This window comes from Callithrix jacchus, chromosome 19, assembly GCF_049354715.1.
Source record: "Callithrix jacchus isolate 240 chromosome 19, calJac240_pri, whole genome shotgun sequence".
In the NCBI taxonomy this organism is placed as follows: domain Eukaryota; kingdom Metazoa; phylum Chordata; class Mammalia; order Primates; family Cebidae; genus Callithrix; species Callithrix jacchus.
The window spans coordinates 6,592,235-6,611,732 of NC_133520.1; the positions used below are offsets into that span (position 1 = coordinate 6,592,235).

The 19,498-nt window shown below is 42.3% G+C and overlaps 1 long non-coding RNA gene across 1 annotated transcript; it reads left to right on the plus strand.

Moving 5' to 3' along the window:
- Positions 1-3,694: 3,694 nt before the first annotated feature.
- On the plus strand, positions 3,695-17,317 carry LOC144576458 (uncharacterized). Its single transcript, XR_004737015.3, has 3 exons — positions 3,695-3,854; positions 16,528-16,611; positions 16,930-17,317. It is a non-coding gene; the product is annotated as an uncharacterized LOC144576458 (long non-coding RNA).
- The last annotated feature ends 2,181 nt before the right edge of the window (positions 17,318-19,498 follow it).

Consider the following 19,498-nt stretch of genomic DNA (forward strand, 5'->3'; position numbering starts at 1 on the left):
TTGCTTTATTAAGAAACTTGATAAATATAGTTCAGTAAGTGTGTGGTCCATCTCAGATTTATAGCCAGCCTTCTAATCTGAGCAGATAGGATCTCAGGGCAGCAAACCATATGTCTTGTTTTTGTTTTAATGAGATGAAACCCTCAAAATGGGAAGCCCATGGTCTCCTGACTCGGTTTCCCAGGTCTGAGTGCCTGCCCTGCTGTAGCTTTGCTGCCCCTCAGGGCCTTCCCCCTCCTGCTCAACCTGTGGCTGCTTCTGTCCTTCCCAGAGCTACCCAGACTTTTACTCATGTGTGCAACCTTTTCAGAGGCCTGTTGACAGGTTTGAAAATAAAGCAGGCGATGTGAAGAACACGCAAGTCATAGATATATGAAAATCAACCAGTTGGGCTCTACGGAGCGGGATTAGTGAGGATCAGCTGTGCAGCCAGGCTGCTCCTGGGAGGGAGGCCTCCTGCCTGAGGCTGGGGTGCTGGGGCACTCTGCCTTAGCTGTGCAGCTGCAGCTCCGGGCAATCTCTATCTATTCTCAGACACTCCTGAGCTGTCCCAGAATGCCAGGGCACATGGGCTGCCAAGTTGACCAGGTGGGCCTAATAGTTGAGAATGTGGTGTTTGGGGAGGGAACTTTACTGTCCCCACACAGTGAGGGGCAGAGCTTCTGCGGGGGCCAGAGCCCTGGACCTGGGAGCTGAAGTGGGAAGGGGAGAGGGAAGACCCATCAGGGGCAGACAAGCCACAGAAGACACAGTAGCTTTGCACAGCGTCAGATTGTACTTGTAGATATTGGGAGAAAGAGTAAAGTAACTATGATCTGAAAGTGATATTCAGGAACTCTGACATAAACACGAACTGAAAATACTCACATCGTGGAGGCGGGCAGAGCCTCTCCTTCCCTTTCTATTTCACATTGGTGTGCAAAATAATTGTCCTGCTTCCAAAAGTCCGTGAGATGGAGACTTTTACTTCTTTGTGCAAATATGTCAACACTTCTCTGGGAAAAATAAAATAAAAGGTTCCGAGTGTTGGGTATCAGCTCATGCTCTGAAAGTACCCCAATGATATGATAGGAACAGCAAGAGCACCCTGCAGTGACAGATGATTCAAACGGGCACCCACAGGAATCTCATTTTTAAAATATGCTGACCTTTTGTACACCTTGCAGCCTACCCACGACTTGGTGTCCTGACTCTCCATCCCTGTTCCCATGCTGTCGAGCTTGTTCCCTCCAGGTTCAGGATGGCTGTCAGGTCCAGTGTGATCAAGCTCCCTTCTAGAATAGGCACTGGAAATTTAAGAGATTATGGAAAGGAATGAGCTTGAAACCTTTAGAGTTTTCACCAGATAAAAAATCTGCAGACATGTTTTTCTCTATAACCAGATTAAGTGATCACACTGTTATCACTAAACTGCCAGGTTCATCAAAATAGTAATAATTGTCTTAAAGAGCTGATGAAACCAGAATAGTCTGAAAATGAGAAAATGATTCTCCTGGAAAAGAGAAGGCTGAGTGATCTGAGTAGTTACAAAGGAAGCTCCTGTCTTAGAGAGTCTGGGAACTGGGTAGAGACTCTGATGGAATCTACAAAGTGTCACGAGTGAATGCAGACTAACGTGGAGAGGATACTTGAGGGCCTGCCTTTCTCCCATAATATGCTCTATGATTCAGGCAAACTAAGCCACAAGATATTCCTTTAATTGTCTTGTACATTCCCTTCTTTGCTCAGATGTTCCCTTTTCCAGGAATAAACGTCCCACAGTACCGTTATCTGCCACCATTTCTTAAGGAATTGCTTTGTGACAATGTACTAAAGGCTCGTGCATCACATCAACTCTCTCATTTAGTCCTTGTAACCGCGTTATGAGGCAGGTGTTAACATGAGCTCTGTCGTGCAGCTGCAGAAATTATGACGTAAAAGCTTAAATAACTTGCCCAAGGCTAGGCTGGTAATAAGAGGCAGAGCTGGGGTTCCATCTTAGGCAGCCTATTTCTAGAGGATACATCCTTAACATCTAAGTGTGCCAGTACAGAGAGTGCTACTGTTCTAAGACTCCTTAAAGGACCAGCCTGAATTCATGAGACTTTGTTTTGGATAAAGCACTCCCTTGCTGGTGTCCCCACAGTCTAGGCTGGTACCTCAATTCCAGTGTGGCATTCCATGCTGTCCTGAATCAGAGCCGCTTGTGCCCACGTATGCTGCCTTTGTCAGGGTCTGACACTGTTGCATTGTATATTACCTGTGTTGTCTTGCTCAGTGCTTGACAGATGCCCCTACTGATTCAGGTATATGAGCGAGTCAAATAAAAAATAATGTAATAATTTATTAGGCTTCTGCTGTACTCATAAAAGGTTTCATTTTATCCATACAACATTTATTATTCTTATTTTTCAATGAGGAACCAGACTTAGGAAGTTTCATAACTTGCCTGAAGTCACAGAGGTAAAGGGGCAGCATAAAGATTCCGCTGCCAATTTGTCAAATTCCAAAGCTCTTTTATGGCACCACCTCTCCTTCCAAGCATGCGAGAGCAGGGAGGGAATTATGTGTCAGTTGGATGAGAATGGCTTGGTAGAACTTGGAGGTGAGCATCTCATGAACAGGGCTTCTTGGGACCTGTGATTCTGTCTTACATGAGTCACACCAAATTATTAGAAATCAAAGCATCAATTGAGGAAAACCATACCAGTCCCCAGAAAGCTAATTGAGCCCCGTAGCCTCAGAGCAAGTCTAGTCACTGCTCTTGAAACACGCAATTTAGCCATTCCTCCTTCCTCTCTACGGCTGATATCAAACACATGAAACATCATATGTAATTAGAGGCCATGAGCGTTTGTGTCACTTTGCACAATTAAAACTATGTTCTGCTATTCCTGGGAAACATATTTTTAGTTTAAGCTGGGCTGTAATGAGATCTCTAAAAATAACACCGTGAAAGGTGAGGCTAAGTGTAGGGATTGAGTTCACCCCAGTGCCAAGGCTATAAAACATTATTCATGGTCCATTTAAAGCTCTTGAGCCCTGGGCCAACTTTTTTGCTTGGACAGACGTTTCGTTCATCCTATTTGGACCCAACTCACTTTCCAACTAAATGGCAGTGGTCTGAGTGAGAGGGACTTAGACTAGGCCATTAGAGGAATTTTACAGCTGCTGAGGCAGCTCAGGGCACTTTCTCTCTGAGGGGCTCTGGTTACACTCGCCAAGGGGCTTGGATATCGAGTGTTGAGACCACCCCACGGCTCGCCAGCTTGCTGCCTTCCGGCATGATGGCTCTTCTCAGAATCAAGCTCCCTAGGTTTTGGCAAGCCCTATTGCTACAGAAATAACGAATGATCTCCTGGCTTGGCAGTGGGAGGGTTCAGGCATGCCTGTAACCTCAGACACCGAATACGGCACCCAATAGCGTGCGAAAATGGTGATACAAGGCTCGTAACAGATGGGAGAAACTTCAAGATTTCAACAATTTGGGGCTTTAGAGGGGATATAGTTTTCCTGGACAGAACAGTGCTGTGTTACGTGCACCACCCACAGTAGTTTAAACACGAAAACTCTCACAGCACGTGGAACACATCTGCGTGTGTGCCCATTGCCAGCTCTGCTGCTCCTTTACTTAAGGTAGACCTGACATCAGCAGCAGATGGTCATTATCAGGTTTCTTATCTCATCCTTGTTGCCCCGAAACATAATTTCTCCCATCCTTCAGGCTGTGCTAATGAGGTTGATGTTACAGGCTGGACTTTGTGGATAATCTGGTGGACTTCACTGTCTTTCCTGGTCATAAATGCTGTTTTCGTGCTTGTTCTTCTGTTTCATCTGTTTATTGACATTCAGCCTCCACCAAACACAGGTTTCAGGTGAGGTCATAGACTCCATTCTTTTCACTGGTTTTCTTTCTTTCTTTCTCTTTCCTTCCTTCCTTCCTTTTCTTTTCTTTCTTTCTCTATCTCTTCTCTTTCTCTCTCTCTTTCCTACTTTTCTTCTCTCTTTCTCTCTCCTTTCTTTACCTTTTGCTTATTTTTGAAACAGGGTCTCTCTCTTTCACCCACACTGGAGTACAGTGGTGCAAACATGGCTCACTGTAGCGTCGACCTCCTGGGCTCAAGCAATCCTCCTATCTCAGTCTCCTGAGTAGCTAGGACTGCAGGTGCATGCCACTATGCCTTGCTAATGTTTGTCTTTGTTGTTGTTGTTTTGCCATGTTACCCAGGCTAGTCTTGAACTCCTAGGCTCAAGGAATCCACCCACCTTGGCCTCCCAAAGTGTTGGCATCACAGGCATGAGCCACTGTGCCTACCCACAAATATCATCTTTCTTTAAGTGTAAACATGGTCCAGTACAAGCTAGTCCACTACAGGGAGAAGTGCCCATAGCCCAGTCTTTGTTGTTGATGCTAGCAGGGTTATTTTGGGGAGGTTAGCAGTGGAGACTGAACTAATCCTAATTCTGTGTATACAGTCTCAGGCCAAAAGAACAATACTGAGGACAGACTCTGTGACCTTCGGCATGTACAGGGCACATGACCACACTTGGCAGGCAAGAACCATTTTAAATTTTTGTTATAACTTGAGTAAATGTAAAAAATTATTATTACTTTGCTATGCTAAGAGAATTGGATAGTGCTTCTTGGGGCTCAAGTGAACAACCATATATTAGTAAATGTGTGACTATTTGCTTAATCCTTCATTCCTAGGCTGAAATAGACTGTCTTCCCTTCCCTACCTAGTTAGAGAAATCATTCCCTATTCACCGAATCCTTGGCTTTTTTTTGTTGAGACGGAGTTTTGCTCTTGTTACCCAGGCTGGAGTGCAATGGCACGATCTCGGCTCACCGCAGCCTCCACCTCCTGGGTTCAGGCAATTCTCCTGCCTCAGCCTCCTGAGTAGCTGGGATTACAGACACGCGCCACCATGCCCAGCTAGTTTTTTGTATTTTTAGTAGAGACGGGGTTTCACCACGTTGGCCAGGATGGTCTCGATCTCTTGACCTCGTGATCCACGCGCCTCAGCCTCCCGAAGTGCTGGGATTACAGGCTTGAGCCACCGCGCCCGGCCGAATCCTTGGCTTTAAAGGCAGCAGAGCATTTTTAGATTATCAAGTCCATCTTCGCCAGTTTTACAATTGAGATAAACCAGATAGGAGAAATGACTTACTCAACATCTCCGGAGATTCGGTTCAGATTTAGAGTTGCTTAAAGGCACAAGTTAACCTTTCTTGAACCTTCCCTTTCACTTCCTCCTACCTAGACTTTCAGCAGTTTCTCTGCAGGGTTTTCTTTGTACCCCTTTCCTCCCTAGACGCCTCCCTCAGTATGCTGCACTCTCTCAACAGGCCCTTATCTAAAACAGTTATTAGGAAAGGACCAGACAAATGTACTCACGTTCTGGCACAAATGACATATCATAGCTGTTTCCTCATTTGTGTATCTTATGGGGACTATATTGTACTCAAAAGTGTTAAAATCCAGTGACAGAATTCAAGGCAGCCTCAGGCCAATGGGAGGTACTTTGGGGAGGCGGTGACTAAAATTACATCGTGGCTTGGAAATTAGGAGGTCTGACTTAGACCTGTTGAAGAATTGTGGGATGCAAGATCTGGCAGAGGTCAGTAACTCACGCAGTTTACTAATAGATAAAGAAACTGAAATCCAGGGGAAGGAAGCTGAGTTTTTCCCATGGCAAGCAGCTGGTTAGTTAAGGGCACAGTGGAGATGGGGCTCTAGGATTTACATTAAAAAAACGGGCATGACTTAGCAAAATGATTTACATTTGGCTGTCCATTTATTCATTCTTTTAAGAAATATATTTTTGTATGCCTGCTCTGAGTTCGGCAGGATTTGGCATTAAATCATGAACAAAGAGACACTGGTCGTGTCCTCCTGGGGCTTATAATCGGTGGGGTGGGGACATAGAGGAAGAAGGACACGGTCACCAGAAACAGGTAATTACAAATTGTGATAAGCCCCTGTCTTGCTGAACTCATCACTAACGTTGGCGCGGTTGATCAGTCCTCCCTCCTGAAATGCTTTCCTCATTTAGCTCCTGGCCACCACTCTCGCTTTTGTTTTTCCTCCTACAGAGCAAGCTTTCCTTGTCCTGCTTTTCAGCTGGTTCATTCTTATATCCTTAGCTTCTAAATCTTGGGATACCACAGGAACCCACCCCAGTGTTCTCCCTCGAACTCCTAATTTGTATATCAAGCTGTATACTTGACTTCTCTGCTTGGCTGCCTAATAGATATCTGTTACATAACACCTTCAAAATCACAGTCCTCATTTCCCACTCGCAGCCCCAACCTTCCCCTCCTGCAGCCTGTTCATCTTAGGAAATACAAATGTCCTCTTCCTATGACTCATGTCGAAGCCTCGGAGTTATCTTTGATTCTTTTCTTTCTCTGACACTCTATTTCCAATACATCTCTCTAAGTCCTGTAGCTCTTACCTTCAAAATAGACCCAACTGTTTGTCAACCACTTTATAACCTCTATTGTTCTATTGTTCTGGTCCAAGATGACATCACTTCTCACCAGGAGTATTGGAAAAACGTCCTGATGAATCTTCCTCTATTTGGACCTGCCCAAGTGGCTCCTTCCAAATGTTAGTTGGATTATTTTGCATAAAGCACTCATCTCACTCAGAATAAAGCCCGAGTCCTGAGAGCAGCTGGCAAGACCCTACACGACCCTGACCCCTGCCGTCTGTGTCCACCTCCCACCACTGCCCTCTCTCGCCCTTGTCTTTCTGCTTTTCCTCAACCCTGTGGAGTCGACTTAGGCTCAGGGTCTTCTCACTCACTGCTTCCTCCACAAATGCGCACACAGCTTGTTCCCACTCTCCCTGCAGGTCCCTGTTCATCCGTTATGCTCTCAGTGGGGCCTTTTGAGTCCTGTGAAATGACATTCCACCCGAGAATGCCCATCTCGCCTCGCTTCATTTGCTTTATTTTTCTCTTTAGCACATACCATCATGTGACATTTTCTGTATTTATTGGTTTATTTGTTTCTTCCTTGTCTGCCTTACTCCAAGCTAGAATGTAGACTCCAGGTACGCAGGGATTTTTGTCTGCTCTCTTCTCCTTGTGCCTAGAACAATGCACAGCAAATATTTGTTGAATGAATGAACTGCAGCTGAGATCTGAAAAGTCTCAGTTAAAAGGCTGGTGGGAGCTGTCTGTAAAGAACCATCCCAACAGAAATTACTTTAGGTATAAAGAAAATGAGAAGATAAAGCTGGGCCCTGAGAACTGAAAAAGAAGGAAGACAAATGGCCGGAAATGAAGCAGAATATTTATTATTTATTTTTATTTTTTACAAAATAGGAGAAAAGAGTGAATTGGGTTGGGGGAGGTGACACATTTCTCCAAAAAGGTATAAAATTGCCTATAGAAAGTCAGCTGTGGAATGCCAAGCCCAGGCTGCTGAGATGAGGCATTTCTGGGCGTCCCTCTCCCAGATGTCCTTTGGATCTGGCTGGGGTTACTCCCATGTTGAGGGCTGCCCCCCAAGGTGAGATGGAGAGGCCTCCTTCAGCCCTTGCCCAGGAAGCACAAGAGCAAGTGACTGAGACTGTACAGAGAAAGAGAAGAGGAAAGGGTGCAGCCCAGGGACACATGCAGGGGACAGCCAAGCCAGGCCCAGGAGCCTCTGGGCCGGGAAGAAATGGGGAGGCAGGAGGCTCTAGGCAGAGTCCCTCCTGTTCCTTGGAGATGTTCCTCAGAATGGCAGCAGAGGTGGCAGAGACCTTGGAGCCAGGATGGGGACTTTGGGTTTGAGCGTGGGTGAGAAGGAAGGCATAGACAGGCTTTAAGCAGGTAGTCCTTTTAAAGTGGAGGTTCCCACATGTGCAAAGTCACAGTTCTTGACCTCAAGAAAATCAGTGTCTATGGAGGGAGTCCACACAAACACACAGTCAATGGTGTGAAAGCTCCTGGGTGACCTGGGAATATATCCTTTTCCCTTGAGGGTGAGGAGAGGAGTTGTAAATATTTAATAAAGGTTTTAATATTTTTAAAGACATTATTTAAAAAAACAGTTTTAGGTTCATTGCAAAATTGAGAAGGTATTTCAGAAAATTGCCATATAACCTGCTTCCCCCACACATGTACACTTCCCTGTATCATCAACATCCTCCACCAGAGTGGTGCGTTTGTTTCAACTGATGAAGCGACATGGATTCATCATTATCACCCAACGTCCATAGTTTATATTGGGGTTCACTCCCGGTGTCATACCATTCGATGGCTTTAGACAAGTGTATAATGGCACGTGTCTGCCTTTATAGTATCATACAGAGTAGTTTCACTGTCCCAAAAATTCTCTGTGCTCTGCCTATTCCTCCCCCCCTTCCCTATTGGCCATCACTTATCTTTTAGTGTCCCCATAGTTTTCCCTTTTCCAGATTGTCACATAGTTGGAATCATATAACATATAATCCATTTGGAGTTGGTTTCTTTTATTTAGTCATATGCACTTAAATTTTCTCCATGTCTTTTCATGGCTTGAGAGCTCATTTCTTTTTAGCACTGAATAATATTCCATTTTTCTCTTATATGACAATTTATTTACTTATTCACCTGCAGAAATGGCATCTTGGTTGCTTCCAAGTTTTGTCAGTTATGAATAAAATGGCTATAAACCTCCATGTGCAGGTCCAACTTATGGGTGGGTATAAACTTTCATCTCCTTGCGGTAAACACTAAGGAACATTATTGCTGGATCATAGAGTATGTACTTTTCTAAGAAACTGACAAACTGTCTTCCAAAGTAGCTGTAGAATTTTGCATCCCCACCAGCAGTAAATTGGAGTTCCTGTTGCTCTACATCCTTGTGAGCATTTGGTAGTGTCAGTGTTCTGGATTCTGGCCACTCTAATAGGTATGTAATGGTGTCTCATTGATGTTTTAGTTTGCATTTTTCTGATGACTTACGATGTTGAGCATATTTTCATTTGCTTGTTTGTCATCTTAATACCTTCTTTGGTGAGGTGTCTTTTCAAGTCTTTGGTTCATTTTTTAATCAGGTTTTTTGTTTTCTTATTGTTGAGTTTTAAGAGTTCTTTGTGTATTTTGGAAAACAGTCCTTTATGAGATATGTCATTTGCAAATATTTTCTCGTAATCTATGATTTCTTGCAAATATTTTCTCCTAATCTATGATTTTTCTGTTCATTCTGAGATTTTAATTTTCTGACCTGAATCTGTAAGGAGAAATAAAAATCAGGCATGGGGTGCGCGAGGCAGAGAGAAAGCCAGAGAGAACCGTATGTGCAACAGTGTAAGCGTCTGCCATCCCAGAGAGTGGTGTGAGGCTTGAATTGCTAAATAAAAATGTGCTTTTCAAGGTTGAACCTAAGTCTGGCTGACTCCCAAGTTCATGTCTTTTTGCTACACCATGCTGAGAAGTGGTTTTGAGGCCAAGTGGGAGGAGGCAGCCAGGGTGGGCCAGAGGACTTTCGGAGATCACAGGCTTGCTGACTCCTTTCTGAACAGGAAAAGAGCATCCATGCTGACAGCCACATTTCACAGAAGAAGGAAATATGGCTCAAAGAGAGGAAGCCACTTGTTCAAGATGACACAGCTTGTGAGAGGCAGGCTCATCGTTCAGTTTTGCAGGAGTGGTATAAAAAGGCAAAAGAAAATGTCATTTTACATTGAATTGAGTTGAGAAAAATATTCATGCACTTCTTAGGGATGGGAAATGTTTTGTAGTTGCTACCTGTTTTTTCCTACATTGTGTATGTGTGTGTGTGTGTGTGTGTGTGTGCACGCGCACACATGCACACATGCATATCATGGGTCTAGCAGCAATGTCTGCCATAAGGGTGATATCCATTCTGATGATGACGGCTGGCAGGAAGCAGGTTCCTGTGTCACTATGCTGGATTCTTTTCCAACTTTTCCAAAGGAACTCATAAATGCCTCAGCTCAGTTCTGCTTCTCTAGTTCGATCATTAAGAATTTTAAATCAATTATGCTTAATTCTCCTAACAACTAGTTTTTATTTTATCCAAAGTAAAACTTCAGAAAACATATCTGTTTTATTAATAATAGAAATCATGGCAATAATGTTAATCACTGTTAGAATATGATAGGAGAAACCTGTCATCTTTTTATGCCCAATCCAAATGGCAACTGGAATAGAGTTAACATGAGGACTAACCCCACCCTAAATTCCCTGGTAGGTAAAATTTACTCTCCCCTGCAAACTCTGCCACAGTTAAGCTGTGTTTACTGGTAGTCTGCAGTGCGATTTTAAATACAATTTGGGCAATGCACAAACACAGCCAAAGTGGAGCTTGAAGACAGCTGAAAGAAGTGTGAAGGAGGAGTCTGTCCATTAGGAATAGGCCTGTTTTGGCCACCACAGAAATATCCCTCTTTGTTCCTAGAGCTGAAAACAATATTAATGTTTCAATTAGACCATTCTGTGACTTGAGAGAGAACTATACTCAGGCCAACCCAAGCAAAGTCCATCCTAATCTTCTAGATTAAAGATGAACAAATACTTTCTGTAAAGCACCAGATAGTAAGTATTTTAGGCTTTCTGAGCCATAGGGTCTCTGTCATAACTACTCATTTCTATCCTTGTAGAACAAAAGCAGACATAGACATGAGGCAAATGAATGGACATTACTATTTTCCAATAAAACTGTGTTTACAAAGACAGGTAGTAGGGCTGGATTGCACTTAAAGGCAGTGGTTTGCCAACTCATGTTCTAAACCTCTAGAAGAGAAATCGCCTAAGCTTCTCTAGGAAGTTTTCAGTGTTTATGGCTGGACATTCTTCACTATGTCTGGTTTGTATCCCTTCACATCTCCCTTTGTGTAATACAAATCCTTCTGCTATATCCCAGGGAGATGGAGAACATCTGTTTGGGTCATCCTTTTGTTGGAAGGACTAACTCTGCCATAGGAAAGAGGATGAAAGATGAGCATAAAGTCTGCTAATCAGAGGACAGGCATTCGTATCCTGGCTTCATCACTTGTTGTGTGATCTTAGACAAGTTACAGAGCCATTCTCTGCCTCAGATTTTTTCATCTGCAAAGTGGTTCTGCTCATGATACGAAAGCCATGGTGCTGTTGTGAGCATTAAGCGAGATGAGGCATTGCAAAGTGCTTTCACCTAGTTCTTCAGTAAATGTGAGATGGAAAGAAAAGGATGGGGTTGGTAGAAGAAGATAAAAATGAGGTTTTCCTGACATTGAAAAAATGCAATTATTCAAGAACAAATAAACTTGGAGGGACTATTTGGAGAGTTTATCAAAGAGAGCAAAGACAGTCATACCTGTTGGCCTGAATAATAACCTGTCTATCACACTATCTTTCACTTCCCTTCATAGTCTATGTCACTCTAAAGTGATCTTGCCCATTCGTTTACTTCCTTATTACCTGTCTTTCCCCACTAGGATGTAAAATTCTAGAGGGATGGACCATATCTGTGTCATTCATTACTGTACCCTCAGTACCTAGAAGAATCTTTGGCACGTAGTAAGTATTCAGTAAGTAATTATTCACTGGAAGAAAAAATGAATGGGAAGATTGTCTCTTCTGTGTAGTACCAGATTCAAGAATAATCCAGCATAGTGACAAAGGAACCTGTTTCCCACCAGCCATCATCATCAGAATGGATATCACCCTCATGGCAGACATCACTGCCAGACCCATGTCGTGTGGCTTCCGGACCCACCAAGCATGTACGACAACTGTTACACTGAATTTTATCCCAGCTCCCTTAGGTTTTGAATCAGTCTGTATTCCCAGATGCCTAAAAGGCAGATAAAAAGTAGATCTTCTTTACAAGAAAAAGTGATAGCTTGTTAAATATTAAATAAAAAAACAAAAATCAAGAAGGTATCACCTTTGTGAATGAAATCCCTATATCTACCTAAGGGCTGGACGGTAAAACAGACAAACATGTATTTCTTTCTCTGTGCTTCATAGCTTCTCTGTGTTTTCCGCAGTTCTGTTTTTATCTATTGGAGGAGAATGGCCCAAAGGGAATCATATTATTCATGTAATTTGGCCATGACTTTGTATCTACCAGCAGTGTATATTAGGCATGAAATGCTCCCTAATCTACCTTTCTTACTTTTCTTGCTCTTTTTTCTTCCCTCTCTACATTTCATTTTAAATGCATATTTATTGAGCAAATGATCATATACATAGCATAGTTCTAGGCATTTTTCTTTAATAGGAAAAGAACAGTTATTATCTATAAGGCAATTTGAGGATATGTGTAAAGCAGCCATCGACAGTTTAAACACTGAGGGGATGAAGGAATGATAAAGGTGGAGGAGCAGGCCACAGAGGGTGTGGCCAATTTAAGATGGGTTTTTAGCCAGTTCTTGGAAGATGCCTTAGAAATCATTTAGTGAGAGAAGGAAGTAAGTGGAAGAATTGTGGGAAGTTAGATGAGAGGCAGCTAGCAAAGTACACACAATACAAATTGAGCTCAGAAAGAAGAATAAAATTCCAGAAATGTTTATTAAGTAGTGACTCTGCCAACACCACCCCATGACTTTAAAATAGAATAGGAGCTAGGCGCGGTGGCTCACACCTGTAATCCCAGCATTTTGGGAGGCCAGGGAGAGTAGCTCACGAGGTCAGGAGATCAAGACCATCCTGGCTAACACAGAGAAACCCTGTCTCTACCAAAAACACAAAAAATTAGCCAGGCATGGTGCTGGGCACCTGTAGTCCCAGCTACTCAGGAGGTGGAGGCAGGAGAATTGCTTGAACCCGGGAGGTGGAAGTTGCAGTGAGCCGAGATTGCGCCACTGCACTCCAACCAGGGTGACAGAGCAAGACTCCATCTCAAAAAAACTAAATTAAAATAAATAAAAAAAAAATAAAATAGGAGACCTAATTTCTTTCCCTAAATTACTGATAGTATGGTGTGGGTAGTTTAGCACACTTTTGCTAACAAACTTGAAACTCCACATGTTCTTTATAATAGATTTAACAAAAATGTTAGAAAGTGGTAAGATTTCTCCAGTGAACCATCATCTCCAAATTACTGACTTACGTTGCTTCAAGACTAGTCTCTAACTTTGACACCGTAGTACCAAGCTTCTGATACACAGTATTTTTCTTTAATGTGGATGGCTAATAGCAAGAGAGGAGTTGAAGGGGTTAACCTACTTCTAGCAACCCCATTATGTGAACTTGAAAAATGACTGTAGAGGATATTTTGGTTTCAGTTTATGGAGACGGTTTCCATAATGGCTTCCTAAATGCCACTCCCAGTATGTGGCCCCAGATGCATCTGGACAGCTAATGAAAGAAGGACTTGGTGAGACATAAGACCTGTCACACGGCTCTTAGCATCGCTCTGAGCTGGGTTCTCTCCAAGCCCAGCTGCAGAGTTTGTCTGCTCAGCTTTTGGACCCCCTGTGTGTGTCTAATCTTGAGCAAGATATATTTATCTCAAATGCTAAGAGATCTAGCTCAGAGACGGAGCAAAGACCCAACATGTAGAGTTCAAGTGTTAATCCAAAGAGGTCAACTTTCTCACCCGTACATTCTTAAAACTGCAGACATGTGTCTTTTCCACCAGGCTGCGGTTTTTCACAAGGGCAACAATTTGAAATTAGTAATATAGAATAAGTTAAACATTAAAAATAAGTTGTTTTTCTTTGACCAAATTCCTAGAGGTGGTGGTGGTAGAGGGGACAGAATAACATTTAATAAGGACCTATTCCTCTCTGCCAGGATATTATGCGTACTATCACACTAATTTGTCAAAGCATGTATTTCAAGGCAAGAAAGAAGGAGGCTCCTTCATTTTTATGTAGGAAAACAGAATCAGAAGGACTACGTTGACCAAGATCTCAGTTAAAAAGAGGCAGTACTAAGTATCTAAATTCTTTATAAGAGAGTCTGAATTCTCAGAAGAGAGAATACTTATAAAGAGAATATTATGTGTGTTTTCTCTGTATAAAATTCAATCTTTTCCCACGATATCACCCTGCTTTTCATCTATATTATCAAGTTATCATTAGAACAGACTTATTTTACATTGTGCATAACAGGTTGATTTTCCAGGTTAGTTTTACTACCATTCAAGGTAATTCAAATATTATTCAAATTCTTTCAGATAGTAGTAAAAAAAACAGGAAATGCTCCTCAACTCATTTTGTAATTATTGTACCAGACAATGATCATACAGAAAATAGAAGTTACCATCTAATATAAATCATGAATATAGATGTAGAAATTCTTTACAAATTATTTTAGCAAATGATGTATAGTATAAAAAGATAATGTAACAAATAGCATAATTTATCATCATTTTGAATTATTCCAAAGAAAGCAAGTTTGCTCTAATATTACAACTATATGCTTATTAGATGATGAAAAAGCATTAAATAAAATTTAACATCCATTCATTCAAAGAAACTCTTAGCAAATTAAAAAGAAATGAACAATTATTTTATCTCATGAAAGGTAGCTAAGAGAAACCTGCAAACACATGCTTGTGGGTGCAATATTAGAAGCATTTCCCTGAAAATCAGAAATAAGATAAGGATGCTTATGGAACAAAACTGTCATTAGTTGATGATAATATTTTTGTCCCATAAAAAACAGCCTCTGATGATCTAAAGACAAATTATTAGAATTAATAAAGGAATTTGGCAGAGTTGCTGAATTTAAACTTAGTATTTTAAAAATTGAATTTGTAAATGCCATTGATAAGCATTTAGAAAATGCAATGATAAAAAAAAAAAAGATACCATTCACATTGAAGAGCAAATAACCAAGAATAGCCAAAAACACTCTTGAAAAGAACAGGGTGGAGAAACATGCCCTATGTGATATTTTTAAAGCCATGCTAATTAAGTCAGTGTACCAGCTGTACAGAGAGAAAAATAGACTGCTAGGCTAGATTAAAGAACTGGGAAACCCACCCCTGCACATGTGAAACTTGGTATAAGATAGAGTCTGCATGTTGGCGGGGAAATCGACCATGATGATGGGACAATTGATTATCCCTTTCAAAGAGATGAAATTAGATTCCTACCTCACATCATACATTAAAAAAAAGTTCCACGATGACTAAGACTTAAGTGTAAGATGCTTAAATATTTAGAGGTCTAGAGGCAGAAAAGGTGAAAGGTTAATAAGAGAAAAGCATAACAAAATTATTTAATCAAAGTTTTATGTGACAGAGAAGCCTTCAGAAATGAAGACCCAAAGACTTAGGGAAAACTGTTTTTGTGCTTAGGTTGAATGAGGAATGGACAGCTCTGTAGACATCTGAACAAATAGTAATAAACTGGGGGTGGGGACTCAGCAAGGCCTGTCTGTGTTGATTCTTCCTGGTCTCTCTGTGCAGCATTCCCTCCTTCTGGATATGGGGCAGGAGAAGGCAGAACTGGTGACAGCGATCACATCGGTTTCTAGGGCTATTCGCACTTCCTTACACCCTTCCCTAGGAAGAGTGAGGTGTAAGCGAGGCCTGGTATCGCAAATGGTACAAGAGATTGTAAGAGTTCATTTGCCATGATGTAAAAATGGATTTTTATTTTAGTGGTCTCATTCTATTTCAATATACATTAGAAAAAATATTACCAGCATATCAAAACCCTGATTCACAATAATAATACAAATTTATTTTAAAATCTCATGAAATTTTGCCATCGTTCCAAAAGCTGTGGCTTTGATGAGGTAGCTAAAGATGGGGACAAAGTTTCATCCATGTTTCCATCTCTAGAACGAGACTGGCAAGTTCAAATGCCCCGCGGGAGCAGACAAATCACTCTGGGACATGGGGTAGGAGGGGAAGGACTGGACAACCTGCCCAGCCTGTGCCCTCTCTGCATGAGGTACAGCTGTTCATCTCAAGCTGGGTGTGACCCTTGGGGCAATTCAAGGCTGCTGCCAACCAGATTAATCTCTTTCCAGAAAAGTTAAAAACTCAGATTTTTTTTTTTTGGTGAAACTCCACGATTTTGAAACATTGGCAATGAATGCAAATATTTAAATCTAAACACTGCAGATCTGCCCACTCATTCGCAGTCACACGGTAGGACCTGGCATGGCATCCTGCACTCAATCCTGGACACCTCATAAGTCTTTGCTGAGGTAATGAATGATGTCTTAATCTCTCTGCCAATATCTGAGGAGGTTCATTAAAAAATGGCTGGACAGTTAGAATGGCGATCATTAAAAAATCTGGAGACAACAGATGCTGGAGAGGATGTGGAGAAATAGGAACACTTTTACACTGTTGGTGGGAGTGTAAATTAGTTCAACCATTGTGGAAGACAGTGTGGTGATTCCTCAAGGCCTTAGAAATAGAAATTCCATTTGACCCAGCAATCCCATTACTGGGTATATATCCAAAAGACTATAAATCGTTCTACTATAAGGACACATGTACACGAATGTTCATTGCAGCACTGTTTACAATAGCAAAGACCTGAAATCAACCCAAATGCCCATTGATAATAGACTGGATTGGAAAAATGTGGCACATATACACCATGGAATATTATGCAGCAATCAGAAATGATGAGTTTGTGTCGTTTGTAGGGACATGGATGAATCTGGAGAACGTCATCCTCAGCAAACTGACACAAGAACAGAAAATGAAACACCGCATATTCTCACTCATAGGTGGGTGATGAAAAATGAGAACACATGGACACAGAAAGGGGAGTACTAAACACTGGGGTCTATTGGGGGGAAAAGGGGAGGGCCAGTGGGAGGGGGAAGCTGGGGAGGGATAGTCTGGGGAGAAATGCCAAATGTGGGTGAAGGGGAGAAGGAAAGAAAAGCACACTGCCATGTGTGTTCCTACACAACTGTCTCGCATGCTCTGCTCATGTACCCCAAAACCTAAAATCCAATAAAAAATTAAAAAAAAAATGGCTGGAAATTCTTTTCTGTTCTTCCCACTGAGAGGCAGGGCCTATGTCCTCTCCCTTGTTCTAGGTAAGCTCTGACTTCTTGACCAATTGGTTGTGGTGCAAGTGACACCGTGCTGCGTACAGAGAACGGAAGCTTCCACTTCCAGCCTCTTGTCACTTGTGAGGGGAGCCAGCTCCATGAACAACTTCCCTGACCCTGCCATCCTGGAAAGACCAGGTGCAGGTGCTCTAACTAGCAATCCCAGCTGAGCTCAGCCTCCTGACCACCCCTGCCAAGGTGTCAGACCTATGAATGATGTTGCCTTCCACTCTGCAGAACAGCCCATCTGCCAGCTGAGGACTTCCCGTATGTACTTCATGCCTTGAAGAACAGAGGAACTGCCCAGTTGAGCCCTGTGTGAATTCCCGACCCAAACGATTGTGAGGGATAATAAAACATTTGTTGGATTAAACGAGTGTTGACGGAGTTCGTTATGCATTCATAGATAACTGAATACTCTAAACTTCATTGAGCTTCTGATTTATCTATGTATCGCTCTCAGCTAATGAACTTCCTTATGGTTTGCTTTGAAGAAGGAAACAGAAGCTGTCTTATAAATTCCGTATGCATTATCTGCAGGAAAATGAAGGCTGGATAAATGTGGAAGAAAAGAACAGTCACCAAAGGGCACAATGTTTGAGCCCAAACTGTATATACAAGGTTTGGGCTTTGGTTTCTCAATGCGTTAATAATTTGGCCAGGAAGAACTATGAGGCTATTTAATTACTTTTTAAATTCTTCTCTCTAGAGTAACCAGGGAGCTTGTTTGAGCAAGTCCACTTGACTGTGGACTATAAGATATTCAGACAGATGCATGGTCTGTGAGTGAGGAAAATCCAGATTTTATGCAGTAGGTCTGAAGTCACTATATAACCTGACTGTCATCCATCAAGAATATTGATGTACACTGTTGGCAGAGCTGGGAATCTTTAAATCAGCTTTAAATCCTAAAGCTGTGATGCTTTAGGAGCATCACAGTTTAGGAGAGGCGCTGGTCCCCCTGGAGAAACTCAGATACTTTACTCCAATAGAAAAGGCCATTTCTAGAAAACAAAACGTGAGAGGTTAGAAAATGGAGAAATCCCCCGGAAAAAAGAATAGGATGCCCAAGATAGAGGTCTAGAGGAATTTGTGTACAACTCAGTGGAGCTCTGAGAGGAACAATGGTTGGAATTTTAAGGTACAGCAGTATTAAGAGGCCCGGAAGAGTGAGATTAAGAGTTTATACAGGGTGTTTAAGCATTGGCATGAGCCACAATGATAAAATTGAGCTCTATCCTCTCCATACTGTTCCAGATGGGCAGGACAGGCATTCATCTGGAAAGTGACGTAGCTGACTCCTGGACTCCCTGAGGGACAAAGGTTGATCAGTGTAAGAAGGGTTTTCCACAGGCACTGGAGGATGCCACTTACACTGTCCTTCACATTAGTAGGAACTCTTCCTGGACTGTAGAGAGCTGAGATTATAAGTGTACCAAAATCTCCTTTGGAGTGTTAGAGAGCTGAGATTATGAGTGTAACTAAATATTTTAAAAATATGATTGGGACTATAAAGAGAAATAAATGCAAAGTCCCTCTGGTAAGGAACCTGGGGAGAGATGTAGCAGTGGTAAGAAGCCTTTACAAAGCAAAAGCAACACTCGGCCAGTCAACTGCCGGGATCTACTGCCATGTTATCTCATCAGCGGGGACAGCAGCAGCTGCAAAATAGGGCTGCCTGGAGGTGGGCAGAGGCTGTGCTGTTGGTGGAGAGAGGAACTCAAAACCTTTCAAGAACATGTTAGATGCTGTAATTTCCAAGATCAATTTCATGGCCCTGCATCATCTCCTACGTGAAAGCCACTGTCCTGAGTACACGTAAATGAGCAATACCATTACCCTCAAGAGGCTGATAGTCTGGTTTAAGGAAAGGTCACATGCATAAGTTTGATGTTGTACAGTAAATATTGTGAGAAAGAGATGTTCTGGAAGTTACAGGGACACAAAGGAGAAACACACAATCCAGCCTGGGGTTTAAGTCCGGAGAGGATGAAAGAGAGAATGACTGGACTGAATTTTGAGACATTAGTAGGAACTGGCTAAGCAAGGGAGTCGCTAGGAGAGTTTCTGGCAGAGAACACAGTATTAGCAAAGCTACTGAGGTGTGAAATAGGGCCGCATGGGACATGGGATACAAACTGTTTTCCGAGTGTAGAGTTCAAGGTGAGTGGACGAAGCACAGTGGGAGAGGAGACTGTGATTCTGGGAGCATTTGGCTCCCAGGACCAGTAAAGAGTTGGTTGCAGGTAGATCAGTGACATGGATGGGTTTGTATTTTAGAGGAAATATCCTGATAACAACACGCATTGATTTGTGGGTTCAGAGGAGGAAAAACTAAAAGAGAGATAAATAAAGAAGCTATTTTCACTCAGCAAGATTTAAAAAGACCCACACAGGGTCAAGTTGGTATTGGTGGAAAGAAGAAAAAGATTAAAATCAGAACCAGACGGTCAATTTGGCCAGACTCATAATGGATGGAATTTATGGGAAAGTGGGAAGTCCAGTTAGACTCTTGGGTTTCTAAACTGGGCAACTGTGTGGCCTGTGCTGCCAT